General features: G+C 41.1%; 1 protein-coding gene across 3 annotated transcripts in view; it reads right to left on the bottom strand.

Moving 5' to 3' along the window:
* Positions 1–21,924, bottom strand: part of LOC138683695 (leucine-rich repeat and fibronectin type III domain-containing protein 1-like protein) — a 59,383-nt gene that overhangs the window by 15,803 nt on the left and 21,656 nt on the right. The window contains exon 2 of one of the 3 annotated variants that reach the window (XM_069775792.1): positions 7,011–7,123. The exons of the other annotated variants lie outside the window; for them this stretch is intronic. The gene's annotated coding sequence lies outside the window, so the exon portion shown is untranslated. The remainder of the gene's footprint in view (positions 1–7,010; positions 7,124–21,924) is intronic. 3 annotated transcript variants of the gene reach the window in all.

The raw sequence follows: 21,924 nt of genomic DNA, 5'->3' as shown, positions 1-21,924 counted from the left end.
CAGGTATATATATTTTTTTTCTGTGCAGCACAGGTAGCAGCTTTAGAAAAATAAATCTCGTAATTGCACATGGGTTTGGTCAATGAAATTATCTCTGAGAAATCTCATGTATGCCAAGTTATTTCCCATTGTACTTGAAGTGCTTGCCTCCTATACCAAGGGTAGATTTTCATTTCTACTTTACCTCCAGCTGGCTGGAAAATTGCGAAGTGCAGTGACTCAAGCAACCACAAAGGCGAAAACTCCCAATCTGCAATGTAAAGGACTCAAACTATGTGTTTCGTGAGAGTGCCCTGGTATAACCCAATTCCAAACTCTAGCTGGCGAATCCTACTCCAAAAGAAGGGCAGTGGTCGTTTTGCAAATGAGCCCATGTAGTTCTACTTCACATCTAAGTTCTAGCACACTAGAGATCACAGCTGATTAAAGTTAGTTCCACGTGAAAATTCCTTCATATAGTGGGTAAACGCAGTGCAAAAATAATCAACTACTGCCTTTGAGCACAAACAGTGCAGCACAAGACATCGTCCTCAGTTTAGCCCAAAGTTGGGGACAACATAATCTGCTGAGTCAGCTATCTGTAAAAGAGCCTACCAAAGCTTTTGGTTACAAGAACACAATTTGCTCTAAGTCAGCAGATTCTTACAGTATGTTTGTGGGTTTGGGTTTTTTTTTGTTTGTTTATTTGTTTTTTGTTGGTTTGGTTTGTTTCACTTTAATGATTTCCATGAGCTAGAGCTCCTTTACAGGGCAACAGATCTTTGAGATACAGAATTACAGTATCACAGTTGCAGAGTCTGGAAATCAGTTTGGTTAGATCAAATTTAAAGCTCCACAGAGGGGAAGAAAGTTATTAAAATCAATCCATTGCTTATACAGTATTATTACTTCAATTCAGAGAGCATGAAACTCAGTCTAAACCTCTTAACCATTGCTACATATTCATTTGTTAGAGGTTAATCTTTAGTCGTATGCAATTCTGACCAAGTCTCTGCAACTGCAAAGTATTTTGTAAAAAGTAAACAAAAAAGAGACAACCCAATCAACCAAACCCTCTCCAAAACCTCTGAATGGTTAGAGCACAGACACTATGAGAGGCAGAGAGGACAGGGCTTAATCAGCCTGGAGAAGAGAAGGCTTTGGTGGACCCTGTCGTAGGAACCTTCTTGTACCTCCGAGGAGTTTATCAGGAAGATGGAGCCAGGCTCATCACCGTGGTTCATGACAGAAGATCAAAAGACAAGGGACAGAAATTAATACAATTAAGGTTCAAGCTGGAGATGAGGAAAAAAAAATTTTCTGGAAGCAGCTTGTCTGGAAAGGTTGTGGGACCTCCATTTTGGGATGAGGTGACTGGACAAAGCCGTGATCCCAGAGCTGACCCTGCTTTCAGCAGGAGATGGGACTACAGACCCTCAGACTTCTTCCCACCTGTGTTATCCTGTGACCTAATAACCATGAGTATCTCCACGTTTTTCACATTTCAGCTGTAGCTCTACAAACCGTAGCCTCTGCCTCTCTGATTTTTAGTGCTGGTTTCAAATTCCAATTCCAAACATCGTTTTTTATATTTAAGACTGTCAGTTCTATGCAGAAAATGATACATTTTCTGTTAAGAACAACAGAGCTAGGAAAACAAATACTACAGTAGAGTTTGCGCAAAGCGAGTTCACTTTATACTTACAATTTTTTTCTAATAAACATCCTCTTAGTAATGTCTTGCTTCCTGATTAATTTTTTTCTCAACAGCTTTTATAATATTTAATATAGTCCACTACAAGCTTTATCTTCCAAGTATTTCCTTTTTTAAGAAACCCATTTCCACTGTCACTCTGTCCTATGCTCTGAACCCTTCTTGCCTCTAATGGCTCCATCTTTTCACTTCTGCTAGGTACAAATGATTAATGGATGCACAACTATCCAAAACCAGGCTGCTGTGCAATATTGTAATTCCCTTGTTTTGTCACTAGCAAATATTAATGCAACATTAATGGATTAACTGACATCTGGGCTGTAAGAAACCAGGACAAAACCACCTCACTTAAACCATTATTCTGTTAAAAAAAAATAATTAAATGTTACTAATGTGAAACCATGGCACTAAAATTAATGATTTTAAAGCCAACAATGAACATAGTACAACTACTCTTACAAACTATATAACCATCGCAAAGAAAGGGTGACTTGTAAAGAAAAACTGCATATAAGTGAATTACTGCTGTTGCTCTGGATTCTTGGTAAAAGCAGGTTTGGCACTATAACCTAAAAACTGCATCGGGAACATACCTGACTGCATGGTAATACAGTAGTATTTTTAAAGACAGTTTAATCCACACCACCTCAACAGAAGACAGTAAAAGAAATAAATTTCATGCTTATAAGACTACCCACAGATGAAGGACATGCAGGAAAAAAAATTTCCCTGAACTGTTGCTTATTGACTCATTTCCTCAATTACCATCTGCACGGTTGCAGCTTAAAGTTCACGCAAAAAAAAAAAAAAAATTGGTTGAGGTAGTCATTTAATTGCAAAGTAATAAAGACCTATAGAATAGAATACTTCCAGTTGGGAGGGACCTGCAGCAGGGGGGTCATGTTCAAAATATGTGCAGAGATAGGGTTTTTTTCTGTTTTCCTACAGCAAAACATTACTAGGTGACCACTACCTATCATTTGTAGTCGAAATGGCATTTAAAGGAAGGGATATTTAATTCCAGCAATTCGCAGCTATTGGCCTATTAACTTTGTTCTGTTGGAAGGAATTCAGGTTGCCTCTGCTGTAAATATAACATTTTCAACAGCTTTAAATTGGTATCGTGGTATAGAGATTTCTTACACTCTGCAAAACACACACTGTGTGAATAATGATGCATAAAGACACTGTTTTACCAGCTTTAAGGAAGAAACTCCATCTTCCAAAAAATGGTCCTTTGTCAAGTGCCTTTACTGGGGAACAGCACCTTTCTCCAACACAAAGCGTACTTATTTCAGTGTAATCTGTTTCCTTTTCTTGCACCTAGCTATTCATTTTACTGGAATTATGAGCAACATATATTCAAGTACATGGTTTCCAGCCTATACATGTTTACGCTGCATCTATTTGGCATTCATCTGCATCTTTCCGTGGGGTTTAAGGGGTGTAGCTACGTCTGGTTTTTTGGTTCATTCTCCACTGAATGGGGTTCCTGACTCAAGTGTTGAACATCATTGCCAACTATTCTACGCCCAGATGTATGCCATGTCTAATACCGTCATCACCTCCGCCTTTGCCTGTTCAAAGACACATCTTCCTGCTATTTTTGAGCATGCACTAAAGGCTTGCTAAATCTGTTATTCTCTTATCTACACCATTTAATTGCTCGGCACTGGCCTCACACAGTACCCTGAATACAAAAGCTGCAGCTGCATCAGCGTCTGATCGTACTCAGGTCTATCCGAGAGAGACCTTGGCTCCCTATGGCACAGAAATTTTGATATAGAGACCGTGGCAAATAGAGACTAGGTATTAGAAACAGCTATTTCATACCTTGCACCCTCATCACAGAGAAACACAGTCCGAGATATTTCATCCACCCAAGCATTGCTTTTCCAACAAACAAAATTAAATCTGATACAGGAGATATTTCAGCAGAGGCTATCCACTGCTGAGTCTGGCTGAGATGAGCAGACTGTGCTCTGACATATTTCAAACGCAGATTGTTTGACTGTCAGACTGCTGTGACGACCTGGTTGCTGCACAAGACAGGGGCTCGCCATCAGCATCCTTAGAAGAAAAAAACAAAAGCTTTTTCTTGAGGGAAGCTTTATCATTATCCTTTTCTGATCCAGAGTTAGCCACTACATTGGAAAAAAAGTCTTTAATTTACCAACAAATAATAATGTGCTTAATTTAGTGTTGCTTGCCTTACCTGTAGTTGAGCAAGAAACACTTCCAGTAAGTGTTTAAGTATCTTGTTAATTTTCCTTCTTTCTTTTTTTCTTTTTTCTTTTCCAAGACCATTGGAAGTAAATCTCCAGACACAGTTGGGCACAGAGCAGATCAGCCACAAATCTGGTAGCCAGCATTTGTCCAACCCCAAATTACCATAATTAATATTAATCCTAGGATTTTTTTTGTAATTTTTTTTTAAATCTAGTTCACAGCATAAAAGGAAAACCAAACCATCTAATGTTAAAAATAACAAAATATAGAATATTTATTCTTTTTCCTGGCATTATTCTTCAGACACATCAACTATGCAGGTGAACTCATTTGCCTTTTCCTTTTTCACCAGAAGGTGGCACAAATAATATCCACCTGTGCACTGTTATTGCCTGCCACTCCTCAGGTGGATGGCACTGGGGAAGTGTATTTATAATGCACAAAAATCACATTTCCAATCCCCACTATAGAGGTGCAGAATAAGAAAACCAGAAGTAAAAGCATAGCAATAACTTTCATCTCCACATTCATTTTTGCCTTACCTACTTCAGTCATCCGTCAAGTGTGTTAGCAAACCTGAAAATAATTTTTTCTGTTTGTTTGTTTTGTGGTTGTTGTTGGTTTTGTCATCCCATTGCCTCCCCCTTCCCCCAAAAACCCCACAAACAAAACACAACAACTAGTTTCTGTCCCATTTCCTAAACTTTAGTGCATACCATATACTGAGGAAGGTATAGAAGGAATTACCAACAAAAGTTTAAGTGCTTTATGGATTTATTGTGTGAGTATCTGCACTCCCTCTGTCTCTGTCTCTCTCCTTCCTTTCTCTAAGGGCCAGAGAGCTCATGATGAACTGTGCTGATCTTCCCCACCCTGCCCCCGAGAATCCTGAACTGGAGCCATTAAATCTGTGGTTGAGGTAGCCAGGACACCAGTGTAAATTAGGAAACAGAAATAGCTCCTGTGGGTTTTGATGAATGGTCCAAGGTCTCCTGAAGATGTACTTGATGAAAAGCAGAGAGTGAATTATGTATTGATGTTTTATTTAAGGGTAGAGCAGCTTCTGGTGCAGAGAGTCTGGAGGTAATGCTACTTCAGAGTTGCCACGCTGATAAACGAGCTATTCTTAGCCACGCTCTATGTCTTTCACAGAGGCTACACTCAAACACAGCCAATATTAGCAATTAGAAGCATTCATTCTTTATTGGAAGATCTATTATGAATTGCAACACATCCCACCGCCAAGTCCTAGCACGTTGTACCTAGCGAAGTGTTTCTGTACACGTAAAATCATATTGGTTTTTATCTCCCTGGCTTCACCACCTGCTGCTTGTACTGGGGAATTTGGTGGACAAACAGTTCCACCTTCGACTGATCTGAATGTTATGCTGCAGGTGATGCTCTGTTAGCAAGAGCAGCACCTCCCTGGGGACTGCTGAAAATCTGGGAGAATCACAGAGAGTTTTCCTATCATTCCCACTTGTGCAAGGACTGTTTGAGATTATCTGACTCTGAACAGCCCCTATTTGACAACAAAACTCTTGGAAATACATAAAGCACATTGTTCTGATGGACAGTGAATTTCAGATGAACATGCATTTTTTTGGGACATTGATTCTTTCAATTCTTAAGATAAAAAAACAAGCATAATTAATGTTAGACAACCAAGACAACTGCTCAAAAATATTCCTTTGAGGGAAGGACATAATGATCATAGTAGAAAAATGCTGTACAGTTTAGATCAAACCTTCTTACTCAGGAAAGGCAAATTAGATCCCTGATGGAAGAGGTCCTTAGCCCCATTGGGTCTGGTGGATTAATGCCCGCAAAATCATGAAAGTTTGTAGCTCCATGTCAGAAACGGTAAGTCAGAACTTCCCCACCAGGAGGTGGAAAAGTTGAAGCCTTTCATCAAAGCAAAAATACTGCTCTTTGAGTGTCTGGAAATTTAGGAAAAGAGGCATGATAGAAGCAGAGGACTGTGTAAAACACCATGCACCAACCACCAAAGAAAATTGCAGCTCAAGCTTTAAGACTCTCTCAACTCCTCAAAGAGGCAGTTGGAGTTTTTATTTTAGGGTAGTCTTGAAGCAATTTGGTGACATATTTTACAAGACAATAAAAACCACAGATGGCTCTTTATGACACTGAAAAGGGAAACTTTTGCTGCTTAAACCAAAATCATCTTATTAGAAGGGCCTGGGTAGACCTTTTGTGGATAGTTTCTAGACATACTTTAACCACTGTAACATAAAATACCATAAAATGCCATAAAATATCCCTCTCTGGGTAAAGAGGACGGGAAGATGAGTCAAGGGTCTTAAGTCTCCGTAGTGTATAACTTCATTCTGATATGGACAGTTAATATTTGGAGTAGGGTTAATTGCCCCTCACTCATTTAACATCAAGTATTTGGATACGCAATGAAGCATCCCTGCGCATTCTGCAGTCTTGCCTAATCTGGTCGCTCCGGCATGGTCCTAATTTCTAAGGTGAATTTAGTTTCCTGTCATCACAACAAACTGTGATGCCTTCTAAAACAGTTTTCTGAACAACAAGGAAGGAAGAAATAAAGGAAGGAAATAAAAAAGGAAGGAAATAAAAAAGGAAGGAAGAAAAAAAGGAAGGAAGAAAAAAGGAAGGAAGAAAAAAGGAAGGAAGAAAAAAGGAAGGAAGAAAAAAGGAAGGAAGAAAAAAGGAAGGAAGAAAAAAGGAAGGAAGAAAAAAGGAAGGAAGAAAAGGAAGAAAGGCAGAAAAAAAAAGAGAAGAAAAAAAGACAAAAGAAAAGAAAAAAAAAGAAAAAAAAAGTATGGTCTTGCATGCTGTCCTGGTTTCAGCTGGGGTGCTTAGTTGCTGGCTGGGGTTAAACCCCGACACATGCCTATGTAAAACCCTTGACATGAAGCTTTGTTAGTGCAATTGCTGTTAACACTGAGGGAGAAGGGATTGCCCAAAGCTCCACGAGTCTCTGTGTAGAAGCCAGCGATCTAAGGCACCGATGCTAAAAATAGCAAAAAGGGGCCAATTACGAATGGCATGCTGCCGAAGTGCCGCAGTGCTGGGAGCTGCGGCATCACGATAAACGTACCTGCGAAAGACGGCGCATCTCCCTGCAGGCTTCAGAGCCAGATACCACTGCTTTGCATAAAAGACAAGCGACAGGGTTGTCTGACTTCCACTGAAGCGATGCTCACACGGCAGCTGCATGAAATACAACAAACTCAACTTTGTTGCAGCCCTCAGACAAAAGACTTTGCAACAAAAATCTTAGCACTGAATTTGCATTTCCTACTTGTGACCAACAGGTTGAGGGAGGGGATTCTGCCCCTCTACTCCGCTCTGATGAGATCCCAGCTCTGGGGTCCTTGGTACAGGAAAGACATGGACCTGCTTGAGCGGGTCCAGAGGAGGCCATGAAGATGATCCGCGGGCTGGAACACCTCTCTTGTGAGGACAAGCTGAGAGAGTTGGGGTTGTTCAGCCTGGAGAAGAGAAGGCTCGGGGAAGACCTCATTGCCGCCTTTCAATACTTAAAGGACGCTTAGAAGAAAGATGGGGACAAATTTTTTAGTAGGGCTTGTTGCGATAGGACAAGGGGCAATAGTTTTAAATTAAGAGGGTAGATTCAGACTAGATATAAGGGATAAATTTTTTACAATGAGGGTGGTGAGACACTGGAACAGGTTGCCCAGGTTGGTGGTCAATGCCCCCTCCCTGGAAACACTCAAGGTCTATGATCATTCTATGATGATTCTATGATTCTGCTTAGACTGGTGTAACGTAGAGGTGATAGATACTTTCTTCCATCACAAGGCAGCTTTCAAGAGGCGTGTGCAACCATTGCAAGGGCTTATAACACCTCATGACCCCTTCAGCCAAACCTGCATGAAACTCCCCTGATATCACAGCTGTGACCTTCCACATTTAGGTTTACAAACAGCACACACAATGCAAATTGTGCTGCACTTTATGATCTGACACAGGGGGATCTCTACAGACTACCAAAGTCTGATATTAGTGCATTTTTTCAGTGAAAGCTCTCACACAATTATCAGCAAGGACAATTTGCTGTGTGTTTACTATATTAGCTATTGTAGTGTTTCCAAAAGAATTAACAAATTTATTTATGATTTTTCCCTTTATGAAATTATCCACTCCATTCCAAACAATGATAACAGAACACAAGCAAGTTCTAGTATTTCTTTCGACTAATTCAGTGCAACTAGCTGTTTATCTTGACAGGCTGCAGAAATAGGCTGGCAGTTCTCATGCAGTTCAACAAGGGGAAGAAGTGCAAAGTCCCGCACCTGGGAAGGATCAACCCCCTGCACCAGTCTATGCCAAAAGAACCACGGAGAAATTTGTATGAAGAATTAAAAGCAAGTATTCTACAGCTCACTGCAAAAGCTTTTCTGACTCCAGTCTTGGCTGCAAGAAGAAATTGTCCCAGCACTTAAGTTTCGTGGCACCTCTTGGATGATCTTGACTTATCGGTCAAGACTGCTGGAACAGCTTTTTATCACTGCATAGCAACCCCAAAGGAATTACAGTATTGCCATTAAAGCACTACACACTTTTCATAAATATTCATGAAGTTCCACAAGACCAAGTGCAAGGTCCTGCCATGGGTCAGGGCAATCCCAAGCACAAATACAGGCTGGGCAGAGAATGGATTGAGAGCAGCCCTGAGAAGGATTTGGGGGTGTTGGTTGACAAGAAGCTCAACATGACCTGGCAATGTGCGCTCGCAGGCCAGAAAGCCAACTGTATCCTCGGCTGCATCAAAAGAAGAGTGACCAGCGGGTCGCAGGAGGTGATTCTCCCCCTCTACTCCACTCTCATGAGACCCCCACCTGAAGTACTGTGTTCAGCTGCAGGGCCCCCAGCGTAAGAAAGACGTGGACCTGTGCGAGTGGGTCCAGAGGAGGGCCATGAACATGATCAGAGGGCTGGAGCACCTCTCCTATGAAGACAGTTGGGGCTGGGGTCTGAAAGAGCTGGGGTTGTTCAGCCTGGAGAAGAGAAGGCTCCAGGGACACCTTATAGCAACCTTCCAGTACCTAAAGGGGGCCTATGAGAAAGCTCAAGAGGGACTTTTTAGAAGGTCATGTAGTGATAGGACAAGGGGTAATGGCTTTAAACTGAAAGAGAGTAGATTTAGATCAGATGTAAGGAAGAAATTCTTCCCTGTGAGGGTGGTGAGGCACTGGAACGGGTTGCCCAGAGAGGTTGCGGATGCCCCATCCCTGGCAGTGTTCAAGGCCAGGCTGAATGGGGCTTTGAGCAACTTGGCCTAGTGGAAGGTGTCCCTGCCCATGTCAGGGGAGGTGGAACTAGACAATCTTTAAGGTCGCTTCCAACCCAAACTGTTCTATGATTCTGTAGGAGGAAATATATTGAGACAGCTCTATTATGCTGTTAAAAGGACTCACAGATTCTCTTAAAGCAGTCTTAATGAAAGAGTGGAAACAAGCAGTGGCAGGAGGTCAAGCGAATGTCAGACATGAGTAAGGGGAAAACAAATTAGAAATTTATTACTCAGTCTTTGAATACAAGACAGTTTTTCAAACCACAAGAACTCACCCACTTTCTCTGCAAAACAAATGGAAAAATGCATTTACTGTTCACCGAACCGTGCTCAAAGGACTGACTTATTAATTGTGGGATTTCGACAGCGCTTAGCCCTTCTGCAAGCTATTTAAAAGACCGATTTCATCACACTAAGTCCTCTATCAATTATTATTCCTTTCCAGCGATGATTCATGAACTCTCATGTTTGACATATATTTGTATACCTTAGAGTGAGGTGTTTGCTGTTGGCAACAGGCAGTAGGAAGGGACAACGCAGCCCTTTCCCAATGCCTTGAGGAGCAGAATCCCTGTTGCTATTAGCTGGGGATCCACCTGCAATGGCAACCCCTAATTGCATGGCTGTTACATGAGCTTTCCTAGCAGGACTGTGAAAATTCTTCTGAGTTCAAAGCTGGAAGGCAGATGTTTGGGAAGTACCTGGAAAACTGCAGAGTTTTCTCTGTGGAGAAGAATCCAGAGTTCTGCACAATTATTTACTAACTTTATGAATTAATAAAACCTCTTGCATAGGAAAGAGCTTTGGCATCGCGATTGGAAGTGGCAGTGCTGTGCCTGTGCACTGGGTCTCTGTTACAAGGCTGTAAAATGAAATCTTGGGTGCGCAGCTACGGTTGTACAATAATACATGCACAGTCCCCAGTAGGAAACTGCTCTAGGATAAAGCAGATGAAATACCAGCAGTTGGGCTTTACTTGCTTACTACTTGTATAAACATTCATATTGCAAATAACATCAAACCATTGAAATGCAAACTAAACAAACACCACCAAAACCTACCACACACACTACAGCAATTTGTCCCCACATAATATTACTTTCTGAAACCACTTCTGCAGCCTTTCCCATTCTTGCTATCATTACGGACCATTAATTCACACTAACCAGACCACAGTCATTATGCAACTTGATATTATTTGGAAATATATTCAGCTGCAACGTTAAGCAAACTGCATGGAAAGAGCTGTAGAAGATTGACGCCCTAAACCATACTATGACAGACTGAGCAGGGAACACAAAAAATATTGACCTTACTTGCAGGCTTCTTCAGTGGCATTAAAAATCCTGAAGAATCATAGAATCATTTAGGTTGGAAAAGACCTTTAAGATCATTGAGTCCAACCATAAACCTAACACTGCCAATTCCACCACTAAACCACGTCCCTAAGCACCAGTCACGTTTCGCACCACAGATACTATAAACTGCTGTTGCTGCTGGAAAGAGAAGAACATCTACTTCTCCCAGTGCCATCCGCTGCCTCTACTTAGAGACCATTTCCCAGCCTCCTCTTAAAATGTCAGCACGGTGCCTGTCCCACGTGAATTGTGACCTCAAACCAAACAGCACTGTCTGCAGGCCAAGCCTGCACGGAAACCCACCGAGATGAACATAAGGACCGGCTGTAGGAGATGCTGTGGATGACTCAGGTTGGAGTGTTCTTTGCTTTGAGTCACTGTTGAATCAATGTCGGATTGTGATACTACGTGTCACAGTGCTGCATTCTTAAAAAGAAATCATTATGCCTCAGCTCTTCTCTCTTGCATTACTGAAAGAGGGAAAAGTGGGATTTCTATGAAGGGAAACAACAAGTAATGAAGTGTCCACCTACTACTATTAGGCATTTGCTATGAGAAGATGTTCAACACTAAGTGTTAAAACTCTACTGTTTCCACTCTTTAACTAGCCCAAAATGTTTTACAATTGATGACAGCTAATGACACTTATAACAAGGCTGGCACACAATAATTTCATTACAAATCCCATGCCACCACTGTTCCCACCATTCAAAGTCTAACAAGCATAAAATTGCATGCTCAGTATGTATGCAGGCAGGTATGTCATTACTCTTGACAAAGAAATGATAGTATTTGTAGAAAGTATGTTAACAAAAGAATAATATTCATATGAAAATCACCTTTGGTTCAATATGAAGAAAGTGAGTTGCATAGAAAAATATGTCTTTTTCTACAGAAATATTCCATTCTTCTCAAACTTCCCTTCTTCCCAGTAGTTGTTAGCACATTGAAGACTAGTCACTTAGCAATGGATTTCAGCACAACCATCGTGAAGCTAATCACTCTCCTCCTTTCTAACTCTGTACTAGGGTGCTGAGATCAACTTAACATCATGATTTTTTTTTTTCCCCTTTATGCAATTCCTTTCACCTTTACACAGTGCAAGATAAATCAAGTTACCCCTCTGTGGGTGCCCAAAATGTAGTCCCTAATAACAAGGAGGCTGCTTTAAACTGTTTCAGCAAGACTTTAAATAAATGTCTTTGCTCAAAAGGAAAGAAAGTACTCTACACTTAATCTGCAGTCCTGCCCATTTGCATTTGAGGAATTAATTGGAACATCCCAATTGGTTTAATATTAATGCATTTGAACAACTCATTCGTTGCTGGCACTGACAGAGGTATACTTGAGACAAATCAGTCTACTGGGATGGAAAGACTCTTCTGTAATGCAGTAAAGCGTGCTTTATCAGCTGATCTCTGCAATGCATCACTGAAAGCCATTTTGTTAGCCACTGGGAAGTCTCTCTTGTTGAAAACTGGCGGTGATACTTCCTCAGTCTCCCTCTCAATTGCTGTTTCATCTCTGAAGAGCATGCAACTGCCTTTATCTCTTGACAGCTCTGAGTATTTCTAAGGCAGCAGCACCTAGAGAGAACAACTATTCCGGGCTGCAAAGGGTATCAGGTGAAAGCTAAGCATGTTCCTCTGAAATGTGATGCACACCTCACTTTGGGACAGGGCTTAGGCATGACCAGCCCAGAGATAAACAAAGATTTTGACTATAAGCAGAGGACCATTTGGTTTGTACCACTTGACACCTTCCTTTTCTGTTTAAGAAAAAACACATTGTAATTTCTTTATCAAAGCAGCATCCCAAATTCCAACGCATTTGGGGGGCCCCACAAGCTCTACTGCCGTCATGAAGAGACAATGCACCATCTGCAGATAGCACGGCAAATGAGGCAGGATGAAGAACGACCAACAAAATGCAATCAACACATGGTAGGGCTCTGCTTTGCAACACAAGTGCAACATTTGGGGTCTTTTTTCAGTGTTTCCCCATCATCTCTACCTTCTGCCCTGCTGCTGGGACTTAAATCCACAGAAGAGCTGTGAGGAAGAAAAAACATGCCAGTCTCGGTCGTGTGCTGCACAAAGTAACAAAACCATATCACAAAGCCAAGCATTCTTGCCCAGCATGCATCAGTTTCCAAAGAGACTTATAAACCCCTAGGCATCAAGATTAATGACTTTTTTTTTTTTTAATTGCAGTTGTTCAGAACAATTGTGCAAAGTTTACTGTGTGTTCCTTTCCTCTTGGTTCGCAATTTCTTCTATTAGCTTGAAGCAGGATCTCTCTCTACCACCTTCCCTGATTAATGCAGAAAAATCAGGAAGCCATAGGTGCCAAAAATCAGAAGTTTGTAAGAAAATACTTCTTGCTGAGTGCACTTGTCAGGGGATGCCACCTCGGTCAGCATAGCAATAAGAAACAAGTCCACTGTAAACATATATATACAGCAGTTATAAAGACTGGCACTTTACTGTGCCTTGCCCAAAGGTCCAAAATTACACGTTAAAAAATGCAAGGTATTCCTGAGCCTTTGTGATAATTGCCAGCTCATCTATTTTCTCCTTGATTGCCAAATGGTTTAGCTTTACAGCCCCAAAATGCAGAGGGTCAGTGAATAGCTTCTAGCAATTGCCTTGGCATTACCAAAATGCAACTTCTTTGGTTCTCCTACAACCCAGCAGTCCTGCTCTTCCCCTCGCCTCAGACCAGCCTAATATCAAGAATCCCTTTAGGATTGTTGCATTTAAGTGCATCTCACCAGATAACTGCACTGTGCAAGGAAGCAATGGAATATTTCCCTTTATTAATGTAAAGCTATAGAGACTGTTCATAATCCTGTGTGCTGCTTATTAATCAGCCCATGCTACACATGGAACTTGCTCAACAGGCTCTACCATTATTCTTAATTTGCCTTAATAACCGGGATGGTGTTCAAGAAGCATATTTGTGCTGCAGATAGAAAATTCTTGTAGCAAGGCAAAGATATGCTGAGAAGCAATTTGATCCAAATGGATCTTGCTGGTTATATATTCAAAGATGACATATTAGTTCAAAAAATTCATCAAGACAATTAACACACACTTCAGACATCTGTACAAACCAAAACTCTTCAAGAAGGTTGTTAATGTACTACCACGTGGTGGTGTGCATGAGTTTTATTCCAGCTTAAACTGTATTTGTCGCTGGCCAGAACATGTTGAAAAGCTGATACGCTGCCTTTGAAGGACAAAAAAGATGCCAAAAGTTAATCTAGACTGACATTTTTATTCAAAACACAAAAGATACAGCAGACTGGGGAAATAAAAGAAACTAGCATATTAAGTGTTTCTTTGACCTTTGTAGATAAAGGATTCAGAAGCATTTGGGGGACAAAAAAAAAAAAAAAAGAAATATCAAGCTCCTCAAAGGTTTTAGCAAACTGAGCATCAAAAGTTACCACCATTCCCTTCAGAAATAAATGTTAAATATTTAATTAGAAAATAATCTGCCAAGCAATGCTTAAAAGGCTACTCTTTTCCTTTTTCAAATATGAATACCATGCAAGTGACCCCTCTACCACAAAAGAGACGATACTTCTGTATCAATTAATTCCTGACCACTAAGCGTCCCTCAGACACAACACTGAGTCTGGCTTTGAAGAGCAGACTTAAGAGGTTTTTTTTTGGTGGGGTTTTTTTGTTGTTCAGGGGGGTTAGGAGTTTTGGGGGGGTTTTTTGTTGTTTTTTTTGTGGGTTTTTTGTGGTCTTCCTACACAGGAAGACTCAAGTGCTCTGGCAAGACAGATGGATAGACATTTGGCAAGATCTGCAGCCTTCAACAGAAAGGGAACAAGTCTCTATAATTGTATAAGCATCTGCTATAAAGGAGACAAAACCCAATACTGGCTAGAAAAGCGACTCACTCTTGGCCCCTAGAGAGCACCTCATTTGTGAAATGCTTGTAATCCTCCAAAAAGGACTGAAGTGAAGACTGATGGATGTAAAAGTTGAGATTGCCAGATGGTAAGTTTGTTTTTGTCCTGCAGATAGGATAAGATGACAATGGAGTCCTACAACAACATAAAAAACCAGAGGGGGAAAATTAAAATAATTATAAAAAAGAAAAAAATCACTGAAATGTAATCTAAGCCTCCAGGTTTTGCTTGTTAATAGAATTAAAAATGACAGAGGAGGAGAGGATTTAAAAAAAAAAAAAAAAAAGGAAACAAAGCCTGCATTTTAGGTTTTGGTGGGATTTTTTGGTTGTGGTTTTGTTTGTTTGTTTTTTAAACTATTTTGAATTGGATTATAAAACTACATAACGTCTTATTGCTGCTGATACGCATAATATGCACCACAGGAGCTGTCAGCAAAGGCAAACTATTTACGAGGGCCAATTAACTCTGGTTTTGTAGCTTATCTTGATTTCTGCAGCAGAGAATGGCAGCCTCTTCCGGATGAGGTAGTTTGTCTTTATGACCCAAGCAATAATAAACAAATAAAGAGGCTTCCATTTCAGAACAGGGCTAAGAAATACCAACTGAAACACTCTTGCTCTAACACAGAGATCTTGACCCTTAGCAGGAGCACGGTGTGGATTCCAGCAGTTGATAAATCACGCACCATCTACAGTGGCTGTTTCTGGAGAGCTCTGGTGTAGCTAAAAGGAGTTTGGTCCCCCCCCCCCCCCCCCCCCGGAGAAATTTCTTAAATGACAGTGCTTGGAGACAAAGTATTTTTAGAAATGAGAAGTGTATTGCTGAATATTTAATCAGTGCTCAGTGAGCCTGGCTGAATAGAGTTTAGAAATGTTTGTATCCAAATATGGTTTTATTTATTTATTTATTTATTTTTAAACACGTCATATTTCTTCTCTTCATCTGAGGTCAAGCCTGTGACTAGAAAAAGAGGTGGAGGGTGCCTCTTACTTAACATCACCAGGTTATATCATGCCCCACATGGTTGTTCTAGAAATTAGCTGTAGGTACACATTCAGGCTGTTTATGTTGTGCATAAATAAGTACATCTATGTAATCTCCTTTAAACACCTTATTCCAGTTAAATTGGAACAGATAGGAAACACCACCAAAAAAATCCACAACATTAAAAAAATAATAATACACAGTGATTTCCAACACTAAGAACTTATCTAATTCAAGAGGAAAATGAGCTGGTGTTTCAGGGCAAGAGCAAGCACCACTATAAATCTCAAATAAGGGGCTCACCACTCCCATTCTCCCAAAAGACTCTACTGTATGTGAATTAATATTAAAAATGGAAGACTATTTAGAATTGTCCAGCACACTAAGACTGAGCACCAGAAAGCTCTATTTTTTCATCCAGCATCTGGCAAGCAAAAGGGAGTCCAGCTTCACAGGCATCACTATTTAGCACAATTCCCACACACATAGAACTAGCATTTGTTAGGAAACATGTTTTTTCTTTCCATATAACACACAGCACGTGTGTCATACCTCTCAGCTGTTAAGTATGCTGCTGTACGGCTCTCATGGTATTTGTAAATTCTCTCCCTTTCCCCATAAATATTTTATTTAACTGACAAGTTCTCATTTTATGCATGGGAAGGATCAACTACGCCTGAACCTTTCCTGACAGGTGTTGGTTTTAATCTTCAAATCCTCATCCATCATAGGAAACCTCTCTGCACTGCTCTTGACACCATCATGTACCTGACGGCAGCACACCAGATCTTCCCACCCACTGAATTAAGACAAGCGAGACCCTCTGCTCAGTCCCTCTGCCTTCTCCAGGGAGATGTTCAACCTCTCTTGACTATATTTGGTGTGGAGATGAGCAGGATGTCATTACAGGAAGGACATGGACCTGCTCGAGTGGGTCCAGAGGAGGGCCACAAAGATGATCAGAAGGCTGGAGCACATCTCCTATGAGGACAAGCTGAGAGAGTTGGGGTTGTTCAGCCTGGAGAACAGAAGGCTCTGGGTAGACCTTACAGCAGCCTTTCAATACTTAAAGGGGGCTTAAAAGAAAGGTGGGGACAGACATTTTAGTAGGGCTTGTTGCAATAGGACAAGGGGCAGTGGTTTTAAATTAAGAGGGTAGATTCAGACTAGATATAAGGAATAAATTTTTTACAGTGAGGGTGGTGAGACACTGGAACACGTTGCCCAGGTCGGTGGTCAATGCCCCCTCCCTGGGAACACTCAAGGTCAGGTTGGACAGGGCTCTGAGCAACCTGACCTAGTTGAAGCTGTCCCTGTCCATGGCAGGGGGGTTGGACTGCATGGTCTTTGAAGGTCCCTTCAACCCAAACCCTTCTATGACTCTATGGATGGGGCTCGCACCAACCTGATCTAGTTGAAGATGTCCCTGCTCATTGCAGGAGGGTTGGACTAGACAACCTTTAAAGGTCCCTTCCAACCCAAACTATTCTACAATTGACGATTCTATGATTCCAATGCCAAATTAAGGTTCCTCCTTTCTATGGAAGCAGGCTTTAAAGCACAACACTTTGCAGAGGTTTTTCTGGAGCACAGAGTAACTGCCATATTTACACCACCACTTTGTTAATCCTCACACTGGAAAGCATAAAAGGGAAAAACCCACACAACACAAACCCCTTTCCTGCAGAAATGTTTTAGCACTTCAGAGACTGGCTATTAAAATCCCACTTCATCGTAACATTCCTCCCCTAATTAAAACAGCTTCTGCAAGCTGAGGAATACAAGGGTATGGTTGAACTTAACCGTGGCTGTCTCCAGTACTTTTTGACCTTCCAGAAGCCAAGGATTGCTCTTGAAAGCTGAAAGGTTTCCAAATGTTACTACTTAAAACATAAAGAATATTGTTGTTTCTGATGTTGCCTTTAAATGTTAGGCCAGAGAATTGCAGCATCAGCATTACCAGTAATTAAATGCTTTGCAAAGCGCTACAAGATGTTCCACTTTGTGAAAAGCATTATGGAAATCCAAGTTGCTCGCTGCTGTGAGATAACAATCAGAAAGCTCCAGCCCCTTTTTACTGTGTTAGTGTAAAACTTTGTTGTGCTATTCCAGATAGCTCTAGTTTAGCAGACATTAGAAATTAAAGCATTTCCAACACTGTCCTTACCTTGGTGACCTCGAAACTTTAAGCTTTTTCATAGGTTTCTAAGCAATTTTCCTAAATATTCTCAAGAGTTTTGGCTTATGAAAAAGCAACTGCTGAACTAATCTTAAATGCTCTGTGTCTTGGAGGCTACCTTCCTTCCCTAAAACACCTCCTAATCCTCTCTACAGAGCAGAAATACGAAATGCATTACAAGTGACAAACAAATGCACAATTGCTGAGATTAAACTGGAGAAAGAACCAGGAATTGAAGCAATGCACAGTCCCAAGGGGTCAGAAGAGTAGCAGCAGCAGCAAGTTAAAAAAGCCAAGTGCAGTGAATTGCAAGGTGCTCATTTGGGAATAAGCCTAATGAACCCTTCGCTATCTTTTTCTCTCATTTAATTCTTTTCTCCTTGATCCATCTTGCTTTGAAATGAAAGTCCAAAGAACGATACAGTACTTCTGCAACAACTGGCAGTGTGAAACTTGTAGATATATTTTATTCTCCAAGGGAATATGTGACCTGCAGGTACCATATCTGACCAGAATCGCTAAGCATGCATAAACTTTTCCTCTTTCATTAATGCTCTGTAGGATGCTCCAAATTCTGTAGGATTGCAGATTTTTAACAGGATGCTTCAGAGACAGGACTGATGTAGTCATTTTTCTGGTGGTTTATTGAAACAATCTACACAATTAAGTCCGTTCTGGTGAATGAATTACCCCAAACTGGAGTCAGCTATTAATAATAAACTGAATTATTCATGATTCAATTTCTTTGCAGTATCTAACACATACACGCTCCCAGGTATTGATGAGTGTGCAGAAGAAGCATGTAAACCATTTGATGTAAACCCCAGAAATGTAAGTAAAAACAGAAGATAGGAAAGAGTCCCAATATCAACCCCACCTTTCAGTCATTGGATGCATAAACTTTTCCTGGTAGTTCAGCCGCAGGTTGCAGTAGTTGACCTCAGCCTTTTTTCTATCCACCCTCAGTATCCTGGAGCATTTTCCTTGAAGAATTACAATACCCGTATCCAAGATGAGGCACACAGGACTGTATATAACACAGCCTTATGTTGCTGCTGACCAAGTGCCCTTGCAACTATGCCCATTTGCTCACTGCTAAGTGGCATTTCCTATGGAGACCTGCATACACTGGACAAGATTTGCCCAACAAATCTGGCAGAGAACACAGAAGGGGTTTTAGAGTTATTTTCTGAATCATAAAACCTAATAATAACTTCCCGAAATCCTACAGTGCCAAACTAAGCAATGCTGAGAGCACAGAAAACAATTATTAAAACACAGAATACCAAATCTAATTACATGATGGCAAACAAAATAGGTGTAGATGACCTTAACACAGTATTAGTCTAGGGGACTATTCATACTGGCTGTAGTGGCTATTGCCTTTTCTAACTGCAGCACTTCATCCATTCCAGTTGCTACTTGGGTCAATGCCCTGTTCTCCAAAAATTGCTTTCTTGCTCTAAAGTAAGATTGTTTGCTTTCATATGAACTTAATTCTGAAACACCCATCTCTGGAAACTGAAGAAATGGTAGTTCAAAATCAATGGAAGCTCAACCACCTTTTTTTTCAAGGGCGATTTTACTGTGATTTTAATTTGTGCAGATGACCAAATACAAGAACATAGCTCTAAGGCCTTAACGACATATAAAAAGGCCCCTATCCTGATGGAAAAGCAGGGGGGATTAAGCTGTTCTTCCTTCAAAGTGACCATCGAGTTGATTGTCACACCTGTACCACTCTGTGCTGCTTTTTGGGAGTCTCCTGCACTTTCATTAATGGTTCATTTCAGTATGGAGTCCTCAAGGTAATGCATTTTCCAGTCAGATTCACAATGTAGCATCATGGACATCACGAAGTGGCCATCCATCCTGAAATTAAGTTATGTTCTCTTCCAGAATTGCACTTTATCAGAAGCATTAGGAGTGACAATATCACATCAGAGGCAGCAGCTGCAAGGATCGAATACCAAATGGTATAGCAACCTAGAAAGGGCAGCCAATCTCAACATAATCTTCTCTTCTAAAGCTCCTCTTCTAAACCTGCCAAAAATTGTTAAGAGACTGTTTTTCTCCAGAAATTAAAAGTTGTAGACAGAGTAACAGAGGCTCAAACATCTCAACTAGATACAAGGAAGAAGGGGGTTTTTTTACAATGAGGGTAGTAAAAGAAAGACTGGAACAGGTTGCTCAGAGAGGTTCTAGATGCCCCATCCCTGGAAACATTCAAGGCCAGGTTGGACAGGGCTCTGGGCAACCTGACCTAGTTGAAGATGTCCCTGCCCATTGCAGGGGGATTGGACTAGATGACCTTTAAAGGTCCCTTCCAACCCAAAGTATTCTATGATTCTGTGTTCTACTGCATAAAACAAGGTAATATACCCCAGGTGCACAAGGAGAGAGCTAAGGAAATAAAATTAATATAGATCTACTACGCCATGCTCCCCAGTGCTCATAAACTAGCTCCAAGTGCCAGGCTATTAATAGGTCCCATTCCCATTGGCAGGAATTATATTATTTATCCTGCCTGTACAAAAACACATTAGATTGACTATATCTCAAACTAAGCAGTACATGGACATTTCTGTCAAGAATCCATCAACTTGCGCACACAAGAGTCTCTCTGGCCCAAAATTCATCATCCCACGAGGTATTGTGCAGCAGCAGTACATTCAGTTCGACAGCAAAACTGGACCAAAAATCCCCAAAATCCAGGAGTACTGGCCCAGTTAAAATGCTGTACCTATTTAACAGAAATTAAATCATACTTAACATTTCTGCAAAGTTGGTTTCTAACGAAGCAGTGGCCCTCGAGATGGGAATTTCCTCATTTAGCTGCAATTCCATGCGAATGAGCCTGTCCCTGCTCCTTCCCCTTGAGTGATAAGCACTCAGCACAGGTGAGCAGCTGTAGTCACACCTGGACCTGATGGTGGGAACAGTGACTCAGATTTTCGAGACTATTCACAGCATGCAACAGTTTCCCTATTTCTTTCCCAGCTTTCCAGTTCTTCCTTCCCACTCCCCTTGAAGCTATTCAAAAAACCAGAACTCACCCCTTTGCTTTATTTATTTTCACATCATGTGTCTTCGTAGGGCAACATAAAAAAAGCCCTAAGAGTTATAAACTGTGAAGTTACTGGTTGGATTAATAATTTGATACTTGCTGAGTGCTGCTTTTAAAATCAATACTAAGAGAGATCCCAAGCAATGAGATTTTAGTGCTTGTGGCAGGCAACAAAACCTTCACCTTGCCACCAGCAGACAGAGCCTTTTACTGTATTACAACACAGCAAGACAGATACACTTTTATTTACGGACCCTGGAAGTTGTTCTCCTACTGACTCATCTCATTCTGCATATAAGTCTGGCAATTTATTAAGTGATTTTATTAGTTTTATGCTACTAAAAGAAATAAATAGTTCTCCAGGAGAACATAACTGTGCCAGAAACATTAAGATAAACTCCAATACTTCATCAGTATGGGACAGAGGTGGTGGAAATCTTGGTTCTAGTTATCTACAATCTATTCATAAAAAAAATTTTGTAGGGTGAAGTTGTCCAAAAGCAGGAAACATTGGGCAAATATCATCCCAACCCCTAAGGGTCGCAGAGTCAGTTCCTGCGGGTCTTTCAGGGTTTGGCAGAATACATGACTTGGTCCTTTCTGTTTTCTTGGAGAGGTGTCCAGACAACCTGTCGTGGTTTAACCCCAGCCAGCAACTAAGCACCACTCAGCCACTCACTCACTCCCCCCCATCCAGTGGGATGGGGGAGAAAATCAGGAAAAAGAAGTAAAACTCGTGGGTTGAGATAAGAACGGTTTAATAGAACTGAAAAGAAGAAACTAATAATGATAATACTAATAAAATTACAACAGTAGTAATAAAAGGATTGGAATGTACAAACGATGCGCAGGGCAATTGCTCACCACCCGCCGAACAACACCCAGCCAGTCCCCGAGTGGCGATTCCCTGCCCCCATGTCTCAGTTCCTAAACTAGATGGGACGTCGCATGGTATGGAATACACTGTTGGCCAGTTTGGGTCAGGTGTCCTGCCTGTGTCCTGTGCCAACTTCTTGTGCCCCTCCAGCTTTCTCGCTGGCTGGGCTTGAGAAGCTGAAAAATCCTTGACTTTAGACTAAACACTACTGAGCAACAACTCAAAACATCAGTGTTATCAACATTCTTCACATACTGAACTCAAAACATAGCCCTGTACCAGCTACTAGGAAGACAGT

Source organism: Haliaeetus albicilla, chromosome Z, assembly GCF_947461875.1.
Source record: "Haliaeetus albicilla chromosome Z, bHalAlb1.1, whole genome shotgun sequence".
In the NCBI taxonomy this organism is placed as follows: Eukaryota; Metazoa; Chordata; class Aves; order Accipitriformes; family Accipitridae; genus Haliaeetus; species Haliaeetus albicilla.
The sequence above is the reverse complement of the archived record's forward strand: the minus strand, read 5'-3'. Positions and strand labels throughout refer to the sequence as shown.